At 44.7% G+C, this 14,162-nt stretch overlaps 1 protein-coding gene across 1 annotated transcript in view; it reads right to left on the bottom strand.

Moving 5' to 3' along the window:
- The window catches only part of LOC126519715 (acetylcholinesterase-like), a 107,523-nt gene extending 105,704 nt beyond the window's left edge, over positions 1-1,819 (bottom strand). The window contains exon 1 of the mRNA XM_055065372.2: positions 1,698-1,819. The gene's annotated coding sequence lies outside the window, so the exon portion shown is untranslated. The remainder of the gene's footprint in view (positions 1-1,697) is intronic.
- Between the last annotated feature and the right edge of the window lie 12,343 nt (positions 1,820-14,162).

Consider the following 14,162-nt stretch of genomic DNA (forward strand, 5'->3'; position numbering starts at 1 on the left):
TTTTTTTTCATTCTACGGAGTAAAGAAGCCAGCCTCACAGAGAAAGAAATTTCAACAAGAGCGGACGCTCCCATAGAGCCCAGCGGCCGAATTGACTGTAGCCCACCAAGCGGATAGTGATAACTCCTTCCGGTTTCGGTTTTGGGCGCGCGCGTTTTGAACACCAGCTGGTACACGCCGCGCCGGCTCCGCTGTTCGGCGCGGCATTTATATATATATATTTTTTTTCGCTTCTGCTGAACGCCCCGTGGCCTTGGCGTGAAATCGTTTTATTATTTAGTAAAAATGATCGCGAACGACTTTTACAAGACTCCGCCGAATCCGTCAGGTGCAATTTTATAAAGAAAACGCAAGACGTCTTCTGAAAGGATGAAATGTTCATTTTGCTCTATGTAAATACTCGTTCCGGGCTTGTCCTACATTCATCCATAGTTGGGGCACCAGGTAAGCAGCAGTCGTTGCCGTATGAAGCTCCACCGGATGCCATCAGCTCAAAAGGAATTACAAGCATGTATCATTTTGGTATATTGACCTAACAGGAGTATTGCGTGTAGAGGCGAAACGTGCGTAAGTGGCGAATGAGCGGCATTACAGATAAATTCACTTTTACGTACATTTCGCAGCAAGGACCCCTCCAAAACAATGCCATAAAATCTGAACACAACATCCGATTTTCAAGCATCCCTCCCTTCCCAGGCATTATTTCCTGCACTTTAAGAGCACAAATACACGGATGACTGTGCCTTTCCAAAAGAACTTGCCCTCAGTCGACGCGATGGTGCGCCAAGTACACAGAGGTGGCTACAACACAGGCTCAGCCAGACCATGTTACACGCTCGCAGAATGCCTTCTAGTCGCACTCAAGTCAGACTCGTGGGTGCAAAGCCTGTTTTCAGTCGCTCAGAATGCATAAATGTCATGTTCTTGAGCTCCTCCGTGTTATCTCTTACGTGTCCTGCCGGCGCATGCAACACTCCCGTGTTATCACTCTCGGCAATCGCTCGTCGCGTTTTCTACAAGCGTGAGTACCGAAATAAGGTATATGTTGTTGCAGGGCTATAAAATACGTCACAAACTTGTCGCACTAAAATTCAGTACACGCAAAACTAACTCACTATGGCCGGCTCGCTTTTTTGCTAACAGCTTCACAACCCCAGGCGCTGCGAGCATGCCTCAAGATATCCAAAAAAGTTACCAAATTACAATATTTTTTCGGGTCCGAGAATGCGTCACGAACTTCTACCAGTAAGATTCAGTACACGCGAAACTAACTGCGGCACACAGCCGAGCTGCTTTTCGCTAACTGCGCCACTACGCCGAGCGCGGCCACTGTGCTTGAAAAGTACCCAAAAAAGTAGCGAAATTAGTTACAATAATGTCTGGGGTCAGAGAAAGCGCCAAAACGTGTCCCGGTATGATTCAGTACACACGAAACTGCGTCACACGGCCGAGGCGCTTTTCGTCAGAAAGCCAGGTGCGGCGCGCGTGCCCGAAAACTACCGAAATAAGTTATAATTATGCTTGGGCTCATAGAAAGCCTCGCAAACATCTCCCTGTACGAGTAATTAACTAATATTAACTAGGCTTGGACTGCGGAGCTGTTTTTCGATAACTGCGTCACTATATAGGTTCAGTTTCGTGCAGTAAGCCTAAATGTGCTTGAAGTGCGTCGCAGACTGTCAAACAAAATTCCTCACCTTGCTGTAGTCCAGTAGGGCAGCGGTGCCGTGCCGAAATGCAGACGGAACACAAAAGAACGCCGGGAGCCCAAAAAAAGGGCTACATCAAAAAGAGACGGCTCGCCGGGCACGTGAGCTTCACATGCGCAGCCGTCCTCGCTCACTCTTGTGGCTTGTCTGGCGCATGACGTATGCACGCGCGTCTGGCATGCCGCTAGCTTGTTGCTAGGCAGCGCAAGAAAAATAAGTTGCAAAGTATAAGTTCATTTACACACAAATCTTTTTCACTTTTAGTGGGAAAGAATAAAAAAAACTAAAACGTTGTCTTGAAGTTTATTTCACATTCTTTTTTTCTGATGCTCCCGTCAACTAATGGAGTTGAAACTAGGCGTGACGTGTTTCCTGCTGCCAGTTTTTGAAAAGTGTTTCCTCTTGTTGAATTTCTTTTTCTATGCTAGCCTAGCCGTCAGAAGCACTTCGGGGCAACCTTTCTTCAGTCGGCACACATTGTTAACGTCCGATCATCATCATCATCATCATCAGCCTGGTTACGCCCACTGCACGGCAAAGGCCTCTCCCATACTTCTCCGACAACCCCGGTCTTGTACTAATTGTGGCCATGTCGTCCCTGCAAACTTAATCTCATCCGCCCACCTAACTTTCTGCCGCCCCCTGCTACGCTTTCCTTCCCTTGGAATTCAGTCCGTAACCCGTAATGACCATCGGTTACCTTCCCTCGTCATTACATGCCCTGCCCATACCCATTTCTTTTTCTTCATTTCAACTAAGATGTCATTAACTCGCGTTTGTTCCCTCATCCAATCTGCTCTTTTCTTATCCCTTAACGTTACACCTATCATTCTTCTTTCCATAGCTCGTTGCGTCGTCCTCAATTTATGTGGAACCCTTTTCATAAGCCTCCAGGTTTCTGCCCCGTACGTGAGCACTGGTAAGACACAGCTGTTATAAACTTTTCTCTTGAGGCACAATGGCAAGCTGCTGTTTATGATCTGAGAATGCCTGCCAAACGCACCCCAGCCCATCTTATTCTTCTGATTATTTCAGTCTCATGATCCGGATCCGCAGTCACCACCTGTCCTAAGTAGATGTATTCCTTTACCACTTCCAGTGCCTGACTACCTATTCTAAACTGCTGTTCTCTTCCGAGACTGTTAAACATTACTTTAGTTTTCTGCAGATTAATTTTTAGACCCACCCTTCGGCTTTGTCTCTCCAGGTCAGTGAGCATGCATTGCAGTTGGTCCCCTGAGTTACTAAGCATGGCAATATCATCAGTGAATCGCAAGTTACTAAGGTATTCTCCATTAACTCTTATCCCCAATTCTTCCCAATCAGGTCTCTGAATACCTCCTATAAACACGCTGTGAATAGCATTGGAGAGATCGTATCTCCCTGCCTGACACCTTTCTTTATTGGGTTTTTGTTGCTTTCTTTGTGGAAGACTACGGCGGCTGTGGAGCCGCTATATATATCTTTCAGTATTTTTAGATACGGCTCGTCTACACCCTGATTCCGCAATGCCTCCATGACTGCTGAGGTTTCGACTGAATCAAACGCTTTCTCGTAATCAATGAAAGCTATGTATAAAGGTTGCTTATATTTCGCACATTTTTCTATCGCCTGATTGATAGTGTGAATATGGTCTATTGTTGAGTAGCCTTTACGGAATCCTGCCTGGTCCTTTGGTTGAAAGAAGTCTTAGGTGTACCTGATTCTATTTGCAATTACCTTAGTAACTACTTTATAGGCAACGGACAGTAAACTGATCGGTCTATAATTTTGCAAATCTTTGGCGTCCCCTCTCTTATGGATTAGGATTATGTTAGCGTTTTTCCAAGATTCGGGTACGCTCGAAGTCATGAGGCATTGCGTATACAGGGCGGCCAGTTTCTCTAGAACAATCTGTCCACCATCCTTCAACAAATCTGCTGTTACCTGATCCTCCCCAGCTGCCTTGCCCCTTTGCATAGCTCCCAAGGCTTTCTTTACTTCTTCCGGCGTTACCTGTGGGATTTCGAATTCCTCTAGACAATTCTCTCTTCCATTAACGTCGTGGGTGCCACTGGTACTGTATAAATCTCTATAGAACTCCTCAGCCACTTGAACTATCTCATCGATATTAGTAATGATATTGCCGGCTTTGTCTCTTAACGCATACATCTGATTATTGCCAATTCCTAGCTTCTTCACTGCTTTTAGGCTTCTTCCGTTCCTGAGAGCATGTTCAATTCTATCCATATTATACTTCCTTATGTCAGCTCTCTTACGCTTGTTGATTAACTTCGAAAGTTCTGCCAGTTCTATTCTAGCTGTAGGGTTAGAGGCTTTCATACGTTGGCGTTTCTTGATCAGGTCTTTCGCCTCCTGCGATATCTTACTGGTATCCTGTCTAACGGAGTTACCACCGACTTCTATTGCACACTCCATAATAATGCTACAAGATTGTCGTTCATTGCTTCTACACTAAGGTCCTCTTCCTGAGTTAAAGCCGAATACCTGTTCTGTAGCTTGATCTGGAATTCCTCTATTTTCCCTCTTACCGCTAACTCATTGATCGACTTCTTATGTACCAGCTGCTTCCGTTCCCTCCTCAGGTCTAGGGTAATTCGAGTTCTTACCATCCTATGGTCACTGCAGCGCACCTTGATGAGCACGTCAACATATTGTATGATGCCAGGGTTAGCGCAGAGTATGAAGTCTATTTCATTTCTAGTCTCGCCGTTCGGGCTGCTCCACGTCCACTTTCCGCTATCCCGCTTGCGGAAGAAGGTATTCATTATCCGCATATTATTCGGTTCCGCAATATCTACTAATAACTCTCCCCTGCTATTCCTAGTGCCTATGCCATATTCCCCCACTGCCTTGTCTCCAGCCTGCTTCTTGCCTACCTTGGCATTGAAGTCGCCCATCAGTATAGTGTATATTGCTTTCACTCTACCCATCGCCGATTCCACGTCGTCATAGTAGCTTTCGACTTCCTGGTCATCATGACTGGATGTAGGGGCGTAGACCTGTACAACGTTCATTTTGTACCTCTTATTAAGTTTCACAACAAGACCTGCCACCCTCTCGTTAATGCTATAGAATTCCTGTATGTATATTCTTATTAATCAGGAATCCGACTCCTTGTTCTCGTCTCTCCGCTAAGCCCCGGTAGCACAGGACGTGCCCGCTTTTTAGCGCTGTATATGCTTCTTTTGGCCTCCTAACTTCACTGAGCCCTATTATATCCCATTTACTGCCCTCTAATTCCTCCAATAGCACTGCTAGACTCGCCTCACTAGATAACGTTCTAGCGTTAAACGTAGCCAGGTTCATATTCCAATGGCGGCCTGTCCGGAGCCAGGGATTCTTAGTAGACGCTGTCCGAGCATCGCACAGCGTCTACTAGAGACGCCGTCGTGGACGGATTTTGATCTTCCCCTATTGAATTCGTTAAGGTGCACACAATTATTTCACTAGCGACTTTGCAATGGGCACTCATGGGCTACCGCCGCACATCTAGATGTGCTTAAGTATCTAGATGTGCTTAAGCACATCAAGATGTGCGTAAGTATTAAGGCATATACATGGATATGTTGGTTTTTCACCTTGACACAAAAGTCACGACATAAGAGGTGAGCAAACTGTCCCTGTGTCGTCGCAGGGTGTGAGACCGGGCTAGTTGGTATTCCATGCTAAAGTGAGTAGCGCAAGAGTGGACACGGGACACTAAAGAGGCGATAAGGATAAGCGCAAACTTCCAACTGGGCGCTTGTCCTTGTAGCCTCTTTAGTGTCCCTTGTCCACTCTTGCGCTAGTCACTTGAGTCTGTGTCGTCGTCCGTTAGCATGCTATGGCCGAAGCTGCTCGCAATATTACGTCACATTTACTGGCCACCAGGCCAGGTACACCCTTGGGTACGACATATGCAGTACTTGCAGTTAGTTTCCAAAGTAGTCTCCTATGGCGGTTATCCACGTGCGTGAAGCAAGAACGCTATTTAAAATTATTGTGCAGTAATATATGCGGGATTTGTATGTTCTCCACATTATTTACCATGTTGCCGTTCCACGTTTATTATATAGCCGAAATGTACACTAGCAGCTATCGAATCTCATAAAGGCTATCCACATACTCAAAGACTCCGCGCGCAACTCCTGACACTTACTTGTATTCAAGAGTTGTGCGACTGCCCAGGACATCCTTAACGAATGTTACATAACACATTATGAGGTTTCACGTGCCAAAACCACGATTTCATTATGAGGCACGCCGTAGTGGAGGATTCGGGAATAATTTACACCACTTGGGATTTTTTAACGTGAGCCTAACCCTAAGTACGCGGATTTTCGCATTTCACGCCCATTGAAATATGGCTGCCGTGGTTGGGATTCGATCCCGAGACCTCGTGATTAGCAGCCGAACCCAATAAAAGCAAGCAACTATGGAGGCGAAGGAATGTTGGCAGTAGGAAGAAGGTGACAGCCGGCAGGTGAGACAATTTGTTCCCATCCTCACTGCGCGAGAATCGGTACCATCTGTCGAAGAATGACACCGTATAATGCACTGTAGTGAATGTGATGGAGCCCACGTCCAAAGTTTCAGACCCGAATCATACCGCAACTACTGACGACCGGGCATCTCGCTAATACGTGCAGTCGCTTGACAGCTGCCGAGCGCGGGCGTCGGCCACAGGACGTACTTGACCTTTGTTCAACACTTGCCGACATTCTCGCCTTATTTATTTATTTATTTATTTCGTCATTCATCATTAGTACAGAAGGAGGTCCCGGAGTTACAAGAACTGTCAGGGGGACCTCCTATTAGTAATTTAACATTGCATGAATTAATACATTTTGGCAACATAGCCGCGACAGACATCAGAAAACACGAAGTTAATGAAAAAATAAACAAATACAAAAGGTTGCTTACAATAATTGAAGTTCAACACAAGCAAATGAAAACGATACAGCGTATGAATAAATAAATATCTAGTATTTGACACGTTATAGAACATAGGAATGACACATGTCAAAGAACACGGGGTTAATGTAACAGATAATTTAACAGATTATTTAGCACCATTGCGTTTCAGCTGAACTGCTTCAACAGCCAATTTATTTGTGCCAAAATTTGGCCACCCTGTCAACGTTATGGTTTTTTATTTTTAGGTCATCTTTTATATTTAGGTTAATGCTGTCCTGAAATTTCCAGCGGTTTCACCTTTCCCAAAATGCCCGCATTTTTGTCGGCCTCTGTTCATATTTTGGAGGATCTTTAATATACGTGGAAACCATTGCGTGGTCCCTGACAAAGCTGCTCAAAAAGTCATTTTGTATCCCTGAGGTCTTGCGCAAGCTTCTGCCTTCTCGCCGTTTATCAACCTCCTGATTTCCCTGTCAACTGTATCCCATTTTGACGACTCCAATCCCACGGCCGTTGGCAACGATATAATGTACATGGGATTAAAGCCATGTAAATCCATTATACGGTGGATAAGACAGCCACTTTTGCTAACTGTGAATGGAAATATTGCGTTAACGAGTGACATTCTTAAGCATTTAAATTGATAGTCAAAAAATTATGCGGATCCCATGTATGTGCGAATCGATGTAAGCAAAGCTTTCTGTGTTTGTTGTCATTGACATACGTAATCTCCAGAGTATACAGGCAGTCTCTAATGAAATGCTGTCAATGTTTGCCTGATTACGCCTGCCATTGTGATGCAAATAAACGGAACTTCAACTCATTTTCTCAAAAATAAACGCTGAATGAAAGGCTGACGTCATCCTAAACAAGATCAACAAGCACCGTAGTGCTCGGTCTTATGATGTCCCTATTCGAAAGCTTATATTCATGAATTTTTTTGGGGGGCGGGGGGGGCGATGTGCTCCTGTACCATAGAAATGTCCCTCGGACGTCTCTGATGTGCTCATTTTTATTTTGAAGTACCCAATGAAAACTCTCATCGCTGCAACTTCATGATGCCCTGGTGGCAGGCCACCATGGCGTGTCGCGCCAGTATGACCACGCTGATTCATTTGGGTTGACATATACTATTTTGTGCGTCATACTTCGCCACATTCATTTTTCAAACTATTCCCAGAGCTTGAAAAGGGCGGCCAACTCACTACGTCCCTTTCCTCTGTTTACTTCCGCAAAGTGTGTGTTTATCGCTGTGGGTACCAAATACGCCCAGCGGTATGCTACCACTCAAGCCTTTCTGGCGGCTGAGCAACTGAAGTCGCAGGCTTTCTTCAACACGGCGTCGACGTTCGATATAGCTATTCTCAAGTACTTTTCGCGCACTTTGCTCACCACCTTCTCTCCAGTGTCACCCGCCGTGGTTGCTCAGTGGCTATGGTGTTGGGCTGCTGAGCACGAGGTCGCGGGATCGAATCCCGGCCACGGCGGCCGCATTTCGATGGGGGCGAAATGCGAAAACACCCGTGTACTTAGATTTAGGTGCACGTTAAAGAACCCCAGGTGGTCGAAATTTCCGGAGTCCTCCACTACGGCGTGCCTCATAATCAGAAAGTGGTTTTGGCACGTAAAACCCCATAATTTTTTTTTCTTCTCTCCAGTGTCATGTCTTACACTACTCGCTCTTGCTACACACAACACAAGAACGCAACGACCTTAATGAAGTATCAATTACATGCTAGTTGACATGCTGTCGATCTACGACAGCATGTCAACGACACACAACGTCAAGCGACACGCAACGGGGGACTGATATACTTCTTAAAGGGGTTTATTTTCAACGCACAACCGCAAGTACAGGGAGCGCCACGCGTATACCGCGGCCACGTAGTGTAGCCGCACTCCATTTCCTCTAACAATATGGCCGCCGGTGGCTTCACGCGCTCCCGTAGGCGGCCGATTGGACTGTCGCTCCAGAAGCTTAAATATATAACCTCTTTGCATAGAAACAACAGCATGATTGTTAACATATTGTTGGCTTGGATATGTTTGGCACGAGGCCCAAGACGGCACCCTGTCTTCTAACACGTTCTTGTGTTTACGTTTTCGTCTCTGTGTTGAAGGGACGCGCACCGTAACATGCTGCAGTGGTGCTTGCGTTGAGCGTATGTAAGGCGAAAAACGCGGTTATAAAATGTATGTTCACTAACTTGTGCAGTAAACCCATGTTTATAGTATTCGCGCAGTATAGTAGTAGTATAGTAAGAGTCACGAGTATGGCATCCGTAACCGCAAGCGTCACGGTATGGTCGTAACTTGTCGCGACAGCGCAGTTGTAATCGACAGGACCTGCAACTAAGGAATACGCGGCGAGGTATGGCTGATGAATAAGTAATTGCCAACATTGGTTTTCAGTAGACGTTTATTATCAAGAACGGCGGGTGCGTATACTACCGTAGAGGACGGATGCTGGGCGGTGACTCGAATCACTTACTCGCCTCATCACACATATACATTCGACTTCAACCGGTTTCACCTGTCACCCGGACTCCAGCTTTTCCTCTTTGTCCCCCGCTTCTTGTCCAATGTGCTGAGACGTGCTTCAACTGATGCTCGCTCCTCCTTTTTCTCAATAAATGAAGGCATTCATTCATTCATTCATTCATTCATTCATTCATTCATTCATTCATTCATTCATTCATTCATTCATTCATTCTTAAGTTGCTGCAGCAAATAGCGTGTCTTCATCTCCATAACCACCCTGTCTCTCACCTGCACTCTCCCATCTGAAAAAAATGTTGCTGTGTTGCAAATGGCTGGGCGTCACACATACAATTTTCTAGGAATGGCCAGCAGCGCGGCGTGCAATTTTCGGTGGGTGACGAGACAGTATAGAACACCTTCTCTGCCATATCCACACTCAGTGCTCTGCTTCGTGAGCTACTATTAGCCGCTGGGACAAAGTACGAAATGAAAGAAACCTAGCTGGGGCTGGTCGCGGGCAGCTCTTTTCGGATTCGTGAGGCGTCGATTTAAAATATATATTTCTTATCTAAACCTAAATGACAGCGATATAGGCGAGGTGAGTTACGGTAGCTCGTTCGTTTGGGCTAACGACGCTGTTCACGCAGCACTTTCGTCTTAAGAGGAAGCTTTAGCTCGGGCCCAACTGCGACGCGGCCTATTCAAATACATGTAAAACGCAAACACGTGTTTCTGAAATAACCCCTGGACCGATTTTAATGACATTTGTTGCATTTGGCAGAGGAAGTTAAATTCTAGTGACAGTTGGAAGCGGAATTTCGATTTACGGTTTCACTTTCGTTTAAAAGATTTTCAAATATTCGACAGTTTGAAAAAAATAGAAGCCCGAAGTTTACAAATTCGCAACTCTGCATCAAGAACAGATATCGCGGTTCTGTAAAAGGCAACCATTAGATCATTCGAAGCGGACAAATTCGCTATGTCATTTTGCATCTTACGTGAATTTGTTGCGTTGTTTACAAGGGTTCTGCAAAAGCTGTATGTCCATAATAATAAATTTTTTGATATTCATGTGTAACATATCAATTTTGTCCGCTTTAGATGTGCTATTAGATCCAATTCACAGAATTGTATTATCATATTTTTTTTGAGTTAGAGAGTTGTAAACTTGATAGTTTCGTTTTCTGAAAATTTGCCATTTTTGCCAATTTTTATTTAAGAAATGACGACCTAGATCGAAAGTTCGAAACAAACAGTCACTAGATTTTAAGTTTTTCTTTTAAATGGAACAAACCTCGTCAAATTTGGTGCAGTTGTTGCCGAGAAAAACGAATTTTCATTTTACATGTATTTAGATAGGAATTCTGTGAATTGCATCTAATAGCACATCTAAAGCGGACAAAACTGATATGGTACACATGAATATCAAAACATTTATTATAGAAATACAGCTTTTGCAGAACCCTTGTAGACAACGTAACAAATCCACGTAAGATGTAAAATGACATAGCGAATTTGGTCGCTTCGGATTATCTAATGGTTGCCTTTTGCAGAACTGCGATATCTGTTCCTGATGCAGAGTTATGAAATTGTAAACTTCGTGCTTCTATTTTTATCAAGCTGTCGAATATTTGAAAATCTTTTAAACAAAAGTGAAACCGTAAATGGAAATTCCGCTTCCAACAGTCACTAGAATTTAACTCTCTCTCTCTCTCAGATGCAGCAAATTTTATGAAAATCGGTCCAGGCGTTATTTCAGAAAAACGTTTTTGCGTTTTGCATGTATTTGAATAGGCCTCGTTGTAGTTGGGCCCGAGCTAAAGGTTCCTCTTAATTAATATAAGGTTGCCGTCTTTTACAGCCTCCTAAATTAAAAAGGTAAGTTATGAAAAATAAATTGTTGTGGTAAATGTGTAAACGCATAGGCAAGAAGAATCGTAGTCCGTTTCCAAGCATTCACTCAATAAAGATGGAGCACGTCTATACTCTCACGTTGTAGTCATGTGAAGAAGAGAACACTTCCAAAAGAGTGAGTCACGAATATAACTATAAGGTGAGCTTGCGCTGGAAAAACTCAAAGCACAACGATGGCTGCGCTCATAGTAGTGCTTCCTCTAAATCTGACGTAGACGGATCAAGGCATCGGTTCGTCAGATTGGAATACCCGTGCCTTGCAGCGCAATCTCGAGTCCTCAAATGTGATGGAAAATGTACGCCAGTATTCGCTTCACGCGCGCAATCTGATAATATGACGCTCTTTCGCTATTGAATCCGTGACAACACAGGATATTGGAAAAACATGCAGGCGCGTCTTGAGCTAACCGATAACTTTGGAACAGTGGTTAGACGCTAAAAAAAGCCCCCCCCCCCCCCCCCCCCCCCCACAAAAATAAAGAAGAATACAGTTCCTTTCAATATTAGCTGAAACATAGTGCTCGTGGAAAAAGGGCCCCAAGACAGCACAACGACTCCGACATACAGAAAATTCAAGAGCTAAACACTTTACAATTACTGGTATTTATGAAACCAGCATTTCGTCGTTCAATGTAGCGCTGTAGTCCAGGGGCCAGTTCCACCACGGGTACTGTGTCGGAGCTCATATTTCATGTCAGTATTAATTCTCACAGAAACACCGTATTTTCTCTTTAAATCTTAACATTAGACAGCCGAAATACATGCAGCAAAACCGCCATCTTGATATTTCAGTACTTCTCGTTCTAACGTACATGTCCACGCTGATCCATATGTTACAAAGTACTGAATATGTACCCAATGCTTTCCCCTAGGCAGCTGTTTTTATTCATTATGACGCCAGGAAACCTAGCCTGATGCCACCAACGCTCAGGAACCTAATCGGGAGCGCGCACAATGTTCTCGCACACCTTGTGGGATGTACCGAAGCGCTCAGGTGCTTCTTGTATAATGCAGGAGAATCGGTTGTAAAGGCAGAAGCGCAAATGCGCTTAAGCTCATGAAGTTGATTTGTGCCAAGAAAACCCGGCGAAGCTTTCACCCTTACTTTATAAGAAGCCTACAGCACCACCAATGTGCCGGCTGCTTTTAACTGCACCAATGAAAACTATTAAACCAATACAAGCATTGGTGACATCATTTTATCATTCGAGTGTTCAGATTGGTAACCTCTGGATGCGAAGTAAGTTGAGAAGTTGTGTGGATAATTAACAAAGCTACATTAATTAAATTTTCACTAATTGATCTTACGTCACTAAAGAAAATGAGCAGTTTGGAGCCCGTCCTCGAGATTATGCAGCCGAGTGAAAAAATGTCGATTGAACATGCTTCTGTAAGAGCCATGCGAACCAAAATTTTCTAAGTAAACGCTCTCGGAAGGCGTAACTGACACAAAAAAAGAACTTAGGTCACAGAAAGAACAGCACTTAAAGACGGGACATACAGGACGATCCACACACAGACTGCGCTAACAACTTGAAGCGCTGTTCTTTCTGTGATAATGAAGCAACTAGCCCGTCGGTCACCCATTGCAAACCTGTAAAGTCAACCTGACTGTACCTATCCTTTTGTGATGCTGTCATCAATACTATGGCCCCGTGAGCATGCTCCTTGCGGCCTTTCCGGTTTCGATTTTTATTCACACTGTTGTTTCGAAGGCAAGCAGTTTAAATTCTTATTGTCAATAGAGCAGCGAACGTGTGCCGCCCAAAGCTTGCTTGGTCGCAGAAGCGATGCATGACGCAATGAGCGTGCAGATGTAGTGCGCCGCTGGCATCAAGACAATGCGCTGCCGCCGAGGGAAGGAAGATAACGAAAGTGAACAGCTTGGTAGCTGCTCAGGGAGCCGTGCCGGTGGTGACGCTGCCATCGTGACGAAATCTGGGGCGGCGGTATTGACGGCTGAGGCATTTATTTTCTTTATTTCTTTTTTTAATATAGCGAAGCCGTTAAGAGGAAGTTCTAACTCGGGCCCAACTCCGGCGCAGCCTATTCAAATAGATGTAAAACGCCGAAACGCTTTTCTCAGATAACCCCTGGACCGATTTCACTGAAATTTTCAGGATTCTAGAGGGAAAGGTAAATTGTAGTGACTTTTGGAAGCGGACTTTCCATTTAGGGCCTGAATGTTGTTAGAAGAATTTTAGAGATTCGAAAGTGCGAAAAAGATAGAAGTGCGAAGTTTACAAATTAATAGATCCGCATCAAGAATAGGTATCACGGTTCTGTCAACGGCATCCATTAGATCGTTCAAGGCGGACAAATTCGATATGTCGATTTATATCTTACGTGAAATCGTTACGTTGTATACAAGGGTTCAGCAAAAGCTGTATTTCCATATTACTAATTTTCTTTTGAGATTCATGTGTAATACAATAATTTTGTCCGCTTTAGATTTGCTGTAATATGCAATGCACAGAATTGTGATATCATTTTTATTGCCGAAAGACAGAGTTGTAAACATGGTGGTTTCGTATTCCGAAAATTTGCGATTTTTGCCAATCTTCAATAAATAACCGATGACCTAAATCAAAAATTCCAAACCAACAGTCACTAGATTACGTTTTTCTTTAAAGTGGAAGAAGCCTTGTCAAATTTGGTGCAGTGGTTGCCGAGAAAAACGAATTCTCCTTTTACATATATTTAGATAAAATCACCCGAGCTAAAGCTTCCTCTTCAGGGCTACTTTCTCCACTATCGTGCCCGCGTGTAGAACAAAATCCCGAAGATAGTGCAATGCCGGACTGACCCCCGGTGGCGGTGAAGCAGGCGTTAAGCACCCCCCATACGTGGACCGATCCCGAAGATAGTGCAAAACCGACCCGACCCGACCCGCGGCGGCGGTGAAGCAGGCGTTAAGCGCTCCCCATACGTGGGCCGATCGGGAAGATAGTGAAATACCGATCCGACACGACCCGCGGCGGCGGTAAAGCAGGCATTAAGGGGCCCACATACACAGCTTTGCTGGTCATCCTTCTTCAGAGAGTGGAAGGGCACTGAGATTTTTTTCTTATCCGCGTTTGTCCTGCATGCCTCTACGATGAAAACAAGAAGCAGGTATGCGTGGAAAATCTAAGGTGGCGGCGGCAGGTGGTAGCGCAG

The sequence above is a fragment of the Dermacentor andersoni genome, chromosome 10 (genome assembly GCF_023375885.2).
Source record: "Dermacentor andersoni chromosome 10, qqDerAnde1_hic_scaffold, whole genome shotgun sequence".
NCBI lineage: Eukaryota > Metazoa > Arthropoda > Arachnida > Ixodida > Ixodidae > Dermacentor > Dermacentor andersoni.